This window comes from Coenobita brevimanus, chromosome 73 (assembly GCF_032717465.1).
Source record: "Coenobita brevimanus isolate Jiangsu-jjx chromosome 73, ASM3271746v2, whole genome shotgun sequence".
Classification (NCBI taxonomy): domain Eukaryota; kingdom Metazoa; phylum Arthropoda; class Malacostraca; order Decapoda; family Coenobitidae; genus Coenobita; species Coenobita brevimanus.
The window spans coordinates 13,526,196-13,536,619 of record NC_137026.1 but is presented as its reverse complement, the minus strand read 5'-3'; the positions used below and the strand labels follow the sequence as shown (position 1 = coordinate 13,536,619).

Below are 10,424 nucleotides of genomic sequence, written 5' to 3'. Positions count from 1 at the left end.
ATATCATCAAACACTCAAATCGATGCTCAAGAAATACTGTTTGGAACATCAGAAAGACTGGGACAAAGGTCTTCCATTCGTTGTATTTGCCGCAAGAGAATCTCCAAATGAATCACTGGGCTTCTCACCTTTTGAACTACTGTTTGGCCATGAAGTAAGAGGACCCCTTAAGTTACTCAAGGAATGCTGGCTGTCGGAGGAAGATGACATCAACCTCCTGGAGTATGTGATGAAGTTCAAAGAACGGCTGTCCACTGCTTTACAGCTGGCGAGAGAGAATTTAGGAGCTGCTCAGGAGAAGATGAAGACTTGGTATGATAAGAAGTCCAGGTTACGCCACTTTCAGCCAGGAGATCAGGTTTTGATTCTCCTACCGGTGCATGGGCAACCTCTTCAAGCCAGGTTTAGTGGTCCTTATTTCGTGGAGAAGAAACTCAGTGATGTCAACTATGTCATCGCCACACCAGATCGTAGAAAGAACAAGCAACTTTGTCACCTCAACATGCTAAAGTTATATCACAGGCGGGACGAAAATAACCCAGTCTGCACTGTAGCTGTTCCACCCGAGTCTGCAAGTGAAGTTCTCCCATGCAGTATGAGCCTGAGTGATAGTTTGGGGAAGAATCCTGATATCATGAATGATCTCCAGACTAAGCTTTCTCATCTACCTCCCGAGGAAAGGCAGGAGTTTTCGGCATTACTGCAGGAGTACCCGCAAGTGTTCCGTGCTACTCCAGGAAGAACCACTGTGTTGATGCATGATGTCGGTGTTGGAGACGCAAAGCCAATTAAACTGCCTCCTTACCGTGTGAACCCAGTGAAAGTTCCTCTCATCCAGAAGGAGCTTGGCTACCTGTTGGACCACAAGATGATTGAGCCCTGTCAGAGCGAGTGGAGTTCTCCTGTCACTCTAGTCCCTAAGCCAGGTGGGTGACAGCGGCTTTGCATCGACTACAGACGTGTTAATCAGATAACCAAAACAGGCACTTACCCTCTCCCTCGCGTGGAAGATTGCATTGACAAGATCGGAAAGGCTAGGTACATAAGTAAGTTTGATTTGTTAAAGGGATACTGGCAAGTACCTATGACTGAACGTGCTAGGGAGATCTCATGTTTTGTAACACTAGGAAAGACGTTTGCATGTTCTGTAATGCCATATGGTATGAAGAATGCACCAGCCACATTTCAGAAGCTCATGAATGTTGTAACAGAGGGTTTGGCAGGGTGTGTTGTTTATATTGATGATGTATTAATCTTCAGTGACAACTGGAAAGATCACCTATGCCATGTCAGTAAATTTCTTGAGCGTTTAGTTCAGGCTAATCTTGTAGCTAATTTATCAAAGTGTTGGTTTGGTCAAGCTAAAGTTCATTACCTTGGGTATGTAATTGGTGATGGACATGTTGCACCACCAGGAGCTAAGGTTCAGGTTATAAGTGATCTTCCCAGACCTAAAAGTAGGAAAGAGCTACAAAGATTTTTGGGAATGGTAGGTTATTACCGGAGATTTGTTCTTAACTTTTCAATTCTTGTATCACCACTTACGGACCTACTGAAAAAGGGAGTTAAATTTGTCTGGACCGATAACTGTGAATCCTCTTTCAACAAACTTAAAGCTATCCAATTAAGTCAGCCAGTGCTCGCTACTCCAAATTTTGCTAAGCCTTTTAAGATGGCTGTTGATGCAAGTGACACAGGAGCTGGGGCTGTTTTGCTGCAAGAGGATGATCAGGGTATTGAACACCCTGTATCTTATTACAGTAAGAAGTTCACTCCACCTCAAAAGAACTACTCAACTATTGAGAAAGAGCTCTTGGCCTTGATTTTGGGTTTACAGCATTTTTCATTTTATTTGTGTTCTGGTTTTGACCCCATAGTCATTTATACCGATCATAACCCACTGAAATTCCTTAGTAAGTTTAAAGATAAAAATCAGAGATTGACAAGATGGAGTCTACTTCTTCAGGAGTATTCATTAGACATACAACATGTCAAGGGGAAAGCAAATGTTATTGCAGATTGCTTATCTAGACTTTAGACAGATTGTTTTAGAGTAATAAGAAATTTCCTTTGTAAATTTCTTTTCTTTGTGGGGAGGTGTTACATAGCCTATGATTTCATCATCCTTTGTGTAATTTTAACGCACAGTATGCTGCATGTTTGATCACGAGCGTGTTCTGCCTCAGTCCCCCCTTCTACCGTTATAGTAGAGTAAGTCGTCCTTTCTGTTGTTCAGAGCAGGATTGTCAGCTCTTTGTCCCCTATGGCTTCATTTGCGTGTCCTTCTTACAAGTTGTATCAAGCTCTGCTGGCCCCTATATAATGAGCTCAGTCTCTGCATTATTGCCACTTAGATCTACTCCTCATTTTGTTCACATCTCTGTTCTCCCCTGTACAGTTATTATTGTGAGTGCTCAGGAAATCTCCAACCATCTAGCAGCTGTGTAATTTGAGTATAAGTGTTATTGCATTTTGTTCTTGTACGGTATAGCATAAGTTGTTAATTTGTAGGCCTAGTGAGGTTTTTGTAATTCATGTAAGGTTCTTATTGTTAGCCATTGTTCATAATAGTTTGTATCTGTAATAATTTATCTTGCTTTAACTGAGCATTACCCAGTGTATTTTTATTTTATCAGGGCTGACATAGGTAAATTTACTCTTTCTAATGTCGTGTTAATAGAAGCTATTGCAGTTAGTCATTTATTTAACCTGTTTTTTGCCATTACATTATCCTTATGAGTCCTGAATGTTTTGTTGTTAGTTTGAGCATTAAACTTTAATTGTAATTTTACCTAACTCTGTTTTGAACCTGGAACTTTACGGGACAGTAGTGATTTTTGGTATTCTCACTTAAAGTGTACATTATCTTTCTCTGTTCCATAACAATATATATATATATATATATATATATATATATATATATATATATATATATATATATATTGTTACGGAACAGAGAGGGATAATGAACACTTCAAGTGAGAATACTAAAATCACTTCTGTCCCGCAACGTTCCAGGTTCAAAACAAAAGACTTAGGTAAAATTACAAGTTAAAGTTTAATGCTCAAACTAACAACTAAACATTCAAGACTCATAAGGATAATGTAATGGCAAAACAGGTTACATATATGGTTAACTGCAATAGCCTCTATTAACACGAATTTAGCAAGAACAAATTTATCTAAGTCAGCCCTGATAAATGAGAAAACCGGATAATGCTCAGTTAAAGTAAGATATAATATTATTACAGATACAAAATATTCACACACACTGCAAACTCAGCCAGGAGACAGGGTGTGTGTGCTGAGCATTCCCCAGGCCCTGTCTTCTCCCTTACCTCACTCAAGACAACCACCACCAACCGGGCTACAGCAAGGCCCAGTCTCCTTTAATGAGGAGAGAATGAACAACAACAACAACAAAATATTACTAATACTGGCTGACTTTAAAAACCTTACATGAATCACAAAAACCTTACCAGGCCTGCTAATTGACGCCTCAGGCTATACAGTACAAGAAAAATGGTAATAACACTTATACTCAAATTATACAGCTGCTAGATGGCTGGAGACTTCCTGAGCACTCACAAAAATAATAATACACTATACAGGGGAGGACAGAGATGTGAACAAAATGAGGAGTAGATCTAAGTGGCAACTAATGAAGAGACTAAACTCATTATATAGGGGCCGGCAGAGCTTGAAACAACTTGTAAGAAGGACGCGCAAATGAAGCTATAGGGGACAGAGAGTTGACAATCCTGCTCTGAACAACAGAAAGAACGACTTACTCTACTATAAAAGGGAGAAGGGGGGAGTGAGGTAGAACACGCAAGTCTGGTCACTGTAGAAGCCACGAGGCGAATCGTGATCAAACATGCAGCATACTGTATGTTAGAATTATACAAAGGATGATGAAATCATAGGCTATGTAACACCTTCCCACAAAGAAAAGAAATTTACAAAGGAAATTTCTTATTACTCTAAAACAATCTGTCTAAAGTCTAGATAAGCAATCTGCAAAAACATTTTCTTTCCCCTTGACATGTTGTATGTCTAATGAATACTCCTGGAGAAGTAGACTCCATCTTGTCAATCTCTGATTTTTATCTTTAAACTTACTAAGGAATTTCAGTGGGTTATGATCGGTATAAATGACTATGGGGTCAAAAGACAGAACACAAATAAAATGAAAAATGCTGTAAACCCAAAATCAAGGCCAATAGCTCTTTCTCAATACTTGAGTAGTTCTTTTGAGGTGGAGTGAACTTCTTACTGTAATAAGATACAGGGTGTTTAATACCCTGATCATCCTCTTGCAGCAAAACAGCCCCAGCTCCTGTATCACTTGCATCAACAGCCATCTTAAAAGGCTTAGCAAAATTTGGAGTAGCAAGCACTGGCTGACTTAATAGGATAGCTTTAACTTTACTGAAAGAGGATTCACAGTTATCGGTCAAGACAAATTTAACTCCCTTATTCAGTAGGTCTGTAAGTGGTGATACAAGAATTGAAAAGTTAAGAACAAATCTCCGGTAATAACCTACCATTCCCAAAGATCTTTGTAGCTCTATCCTATTTTTAGGTCTGGGAAGATTACTTATAACCTGAACCTTAGCTCCTGGTGGTGCAACGTGTCCATCACCAATTACGTACCCAAGGTACTGAACTTTAGCTTTACCAAACTCACACTTTGATAAATTAGCTACAAGATTAGCCTGAACCAAACGCTCAAGAAATTTACTGACATGGCATAGGTGATCTTTCCAGTTGTCACTGAAGATTAATACATCATCAATATAAACAACACACCCTGCCAAACCTTCTGTTACAACATTCATGAGCTTCTGAAAAGTGGCTGGTGCATTCTCCATACCATATGGCATTACAGAACATGCAAAAGTCTTTCCTAGTGTTACAAAACATGAGATCTCCCTAGCACGTTCAGTCATAGGTACTTGCCATTATCCCTTTAACAAATCAAACTTACTTATGTACCTAGCCTTTCCGATCTGGTCTATGCAATCTTCCACGCGAGGGAGAGGGTAAGTGCCTGTTTTGGTTATCTGATTAACACGTCTGTAGTCGATGCAAAGCCACTGTGACCCACCTGGCTTAGGGACTAGAGTGACAGGAGAACTCCACTCGCTCTGACAGGGCTCAATCATCTTGTGGTCCAACAGGTAGCCAAGCTCCTTCTGGATGAGAAGAACTTTCACTGGGTTCACACGGTAAGGAGGCAGTTTAATTGGCTTTGCGTCTCCAACATCGACATCATGCATCAACACAGTGGTTCTTCCTGGAGTAGCACGGAACACTTGCGAGTACTCCTGCAGTAATGCCGAAAACTCCTGCCTTTCCTCGGGAGGTAGATGAGAAAGCTTAGTCTGGAGATCATTCATGATATCAGGATTCTTCCCCAAACTATCACTCAGGCTCATACTGCATGGGAGAACTTCACTTGCAGACTCGGGTGGAACAGCTACAGGCAGACTGGGTTATTTTCGTCTCGCCTGTGATATAACTTTAGCATGTTGATGTGACAAAGTTGCTTGTTCTTTCTACGATCTGGTATGGCGATGACATAGTTGACATCACTGAGTTTCTTCTCCACGAAATAAGGACCACTAAACTTGGCTTGAAGAGGTTGTCCATGCACCGGTAGGAGAATCAAAACCTGGTCTCCTGGCTGAAAGTGGCGTAACCTGGACTTCTTATCATACCAAGTCTTCATCTTCTCCCGAGCAGCTCCTAAATTCTCTCTCGCCAGCTGTGAAGCAGTGGAGAGCCGTTCTTTGAACTTCATCACATACTCCGGCAGGTTGACGTCATCTTCCTCCGACAGCCAGCATTCCTTGAGTAGCTTAAGGGGTCCTCTTACTTCACGGCCAAACCGTAGTTCAAAGGGTGAGAAGCCCAGTGATTCATTTGGAGATTCTCTTGCAGCAAATACAACGAATGGAAGACCTTTATCCCAGTCTTTCTGATGTTCCAAACAGTATTTCTTGAGCATCGTTTTGAGTGTTTGATGATATCTCTCCAACGCTCCTTGGGTCTGGGGATGGTAAGCTGAAGACGTGATCTGGGTGATACCCAACTCTTTCAGAGACTGCTTGAAAACATTTGACATGAAATTACTTCCCCGGTCTGACTGTACCTCCTTGGGCAGACCAAACTTGGTGAAGAGCCCCAGCATTTCCTTAACCACGTTCTTTGCTGAGATATTTCTAAGTGGAATGGCTTCAGGATAACGAGTAGCCATATCAATCAGGGTCAACACATAAGAAAATCCTGAAGAAGTCTTAGGAAGAGGGCCCACAATATCCACCAACACCCGGGGAATGGTGCCTCAGAAGGAGGAATGGGAACTAGAGGTGCAACCTTTTCGGTCTGATTACACTTCCCCACAACTTGCCAGGTGTGACAAGACTTACAATACCAGGAAACAACTCTGAAGATACCTGGCCAGTAGAAGTGTTTCAAAATGCGTTCCACAGTCTTCCTCACTCCAACGTGTCCTGCCAAACTGGAATCATGAGCCACTCTAGTGATATCCTGCTTACAAACACGAGGGATGACAACTTGATGTACAACCTCCCATTCGCAGTCGGCTGATGCTGTTGGGGGTCTCCACTTTCTCATAAGTACTCCTGACTTTATATAATAACAAGTAGAAGCACTAGCTGACTCTTCCTCACTGCAAGCAGAGTTAGCTAGACCTTTCAACTCAGGGTCAGCAACCTGCAACTCAACCAACTCTTGACGAGACAAATTATCAACACTACGGGGTACTGCCTCATCTGGTGAGTGGTCCAAATTAGCAAGAAAAGTGTCAGCTAGGATAACATCATCATCATCATTATCCTCTAAGTCACCAGTAACTTTAGACTTAGCCCTAGTGACAGCACATGCAGAGAACACCTCAGGGATATCACAATCCTGGGTCGCAGCCACTGGTTCACCAGACAACTGAGGAGCTGGACACACTTGACTTCCACCAATATCATTTCCAAGTAAGAAAGTTACACCTGACATTGGGAGTGTCTCAAGCAACCCAACCATAACAGAACCATTAACAAAACCAGACTCTAAATTCACTCTACACAGAGGGACAGAGAAGTAATTATTCCCCTACACCTTGTAAGATTACAGTTTCATTAGAGGAATTAACATTAGAGCCTAGAACACTGGTCAGCATAAGGGATTGGCCAGCACCTGTATCACGATATATTTTAACTGATTTCCTGTCATTATTGTCCAGAGGACTGACAAAACCATCAGACAGGAAATTAGCACATGAACTCTTGAGAGTGTCACCCACGTTGCTGCTCAAAAGAGGAGCTTCATCATGAGAATTTAATTTACCCCTCAAAGCAGGTTCAGTTAACTCGGTTAAAGAATTCTGGGAACTCTCAAGGGTGGACACTAGACCAATTGACTGAATATTTAAAGACTCCTTTTTGTTCACATCACGCTGTCTCCTGAAACATTTCCCCGTAGTATGACCAAGCTTACTACAATAAGTACATTTGCTTTTCTGAAATCTAGAGGTGAAGCTGGTATTTACTTCCTGAGAAACATCATCTTTATTCTCTTTCCTGTTACCTGTACTCTGAGTAGAGGCAACGTACTTACTCTCAGCTTTCCTTTTTTCTTTAGAATATCTCTTGTGAGTGAGAACATATTCATCAGCTAAAACTGCAGCATCAGACAAATTATCTATTCTTTTCTCATCAAGATATAGGCTTACATCTTTATTAATACACCTTTTGAAGTCCTCCAGCAAAATCATCTGCTTAAATTTGTCAAAATCAGAATTTACATTCTTAGAATTTAACCACTGCTCTAACAGATCTTCTTTGATTTTTGCATACTCAACATGGGATTGCTTATCTTGCTTATAAGTTGTCCTAAATTTTACTCTATAGGCTTCAGGAACAAGCTCATAGGCCTTAAGAATCAAGCTCTTAACTACATCATAATTATCAAATTGATCCTGTGGCAAAAATGCATAAGTTACTTGAGCTTTACCGGTGAGAACACTCTGCAGGAGTAGTGGCCAATACTTTTTGGGCCAATCAACCCTTTAACCGAGGGCATTGTTTTGACCCGACTGGCCCCCCCCCCCACGGGGGTTCCAGCCAAAATGTAAACAAACTTTAAACCTTTATAACTCTGCAAAGAATAAATCTAGAGTGAAAAATAAGGTACCATTAGAAAGTACTAACCTTCGGCTTTGCAATGATGTAGGTTTCATGATTTTGTTGACTATCACTGGACGGGCAGTGCCATTAGAAGTGAGCGATCTAAAATCACTATTTTTCGCTCACACACCATCACCAAATGCCAACCTCATTCTGATAATAATACTATAAACATATATGAACACTGCACATACGATAAACACCCACTCTGTGTTCAGTGAGGCAGGTAAAAGGCACTGTAATTTCCCGCACTTCACTGCCACATCAGCGGTGTTGTCACTCACACAGCTGGACAGATACTGATGCGTGTTTGGTCAGGGGTGGGGTGGGCGGCCCAGGGGGTGGGAGGTGGGGGCCCGGGGGGTCGGAGGTGGGAGGTGGGGGTCGGCTGGATTGAAAGAACTTAATAGCTACTCTCCCTTGAAACAATTGGTGCGCGGAAAAAAACGCGCAGTATTCAAAATATTCATAAACATTCCAGAATGACACCTGCGGTTTGGTCCAGTTTTTGCAATGTCATTCTGGGACGACACCCGCGGTTAAAGGGTTAAAACCCATAGCTACCCTCTCAAACAACTGAAAATACTTTGTTAAATCAGATTCATTAAAAGGAGGGACAAGTTTAACATTTTTAGCCACATCAAAATCATCAGAGCTAGATGATCCAGTTCCACTTTGTTTCATGCGATACTCATGGTCTGGCTGAATCCTAGCAAGTTCAATTTGTGCCTGTGCCTCCTGAATACGAGCCTAAGACTCAGTCTCCTTAGCACGAGCCTCCTGCAGGGCTAGCTGTAACTTAGCTATTTCAATCTGCGTTTGCTCATCTGGAGGAGTTACATTAAACAAGCTTTTATTAATCATGTCAACAATTTAATCTTTAGACTGATGAGAGCGAACAGCAATTCCCAATTGTTGAGCAACAAGCTCAAGTTCATTCTTTGTTCTGTTTTCTACATCACACACTGTTTGCACATTTGACAAAAAATCTTTAGCTTCATCCATCCATCTATCCATCCATTGCCAGATGCCATGTATCCCAAGCAGGGTGGCCAAGGGTTTAGAGTTAATTGTTTTACAGGGAGGGGTACTAATCCTCCACCAACCCCACTTGACACGTAGGGAGAACGTTATGCCAACAGCATCTGGTGTTCCCAGGCGGTCACCCATCCAAGTACTAACCAGACCCAACGCTGCTTAACTTCGCTGATTGGACGGGAAGCAGTGTACTCAACGTGGTATGGCCGTTCAAGAGTAGTAATGGTAGACATCATGAATAAATCACAGTCACAAACTATCAAGCAATATCCTTATGATAATATCCTGAATATCCTGATAAGAGGTCGCCAAATTTATGTTACGGAACAGAGAGGGATAATGAACACTTCAAGTGAGAATACTAAAATCACTACTGTCCCGCAACGTTCCAGGTTCAAAACAAAAGACTTAGGTAAAATTACAAGTTAAAGTTTAATGCTCAAACTAACAACTAAACATTCAGGACTCATAAGGATAATGTAATGGCAATACAGGTTACATATATGGTTAACTGCAATAGCCTCTATTAACACGAATTTAGCAAGAACAAATTTATCTAAGTCAGCCCTGATAAATGAAGAAACCGGATAATGCTCAGTTAAAGTAAGATATAATATTATTACAGATACAAAATATTACTAATACTGGCTGACTTTAAAAACCTTACATGAATCACAAAAACCTTACCAGGCCTGCTAATTAATGCCTCAGGCTATACAGTACAAGAAAAATGGTAATAACACTTATACTCAAATTATACAGCTCCTAGATGGCTGGAGACTTCCTGAGCACTCACAAAAATAATAACAACTGTACAGGGGAGGACAGAGATGTGAACAAAATGAGGAGTAGATCTAAGTGGCAACTAATACAGAGACTGAGCTCATTATATAGGGGCTGGCAGAGCTTGATACAACTTGTAAGAAGGACGTGCAAATGAAGCCATAGGGGACAAAGAGTTGACAATCCTGCTCTGAACAACAGAAAGAACGACTTACTCTACTATAAGGGAGAGAAGGGGGGAGTGAGGTAGAACACGCAAGCCTGGTCACTATGGAAGCCACGAAGCGAATCGTGATCAAACATGCAGCATACTGTACGTTAGAATTATACAAAGGATGATGAAATCATAGGCTATGTAACAATATATATATATATATATATATATATATATATATATAT

The 10,424-nt window shown here is 41.1% G+C and overlaps 1 non-coding gene across 1 annotated transcript; it reads right to left on the bottom strand.

Moving 5' to 3' along the window:
* Positions 1-9,337: 9,337 nt before the first annotated feature.
* Positions 9,338-9,456, bottom strand: LOC145407627 (5S ribosomal RNA). Its single transcript, XR_013898777.1, has one exon. It is a non-coding gene; the product is annotated as a 5S ribosomal RNA (ribosomal RNA).
* Between the last annotated feature and the right edge of the window lie 968 nt (positions 9,457-10,424).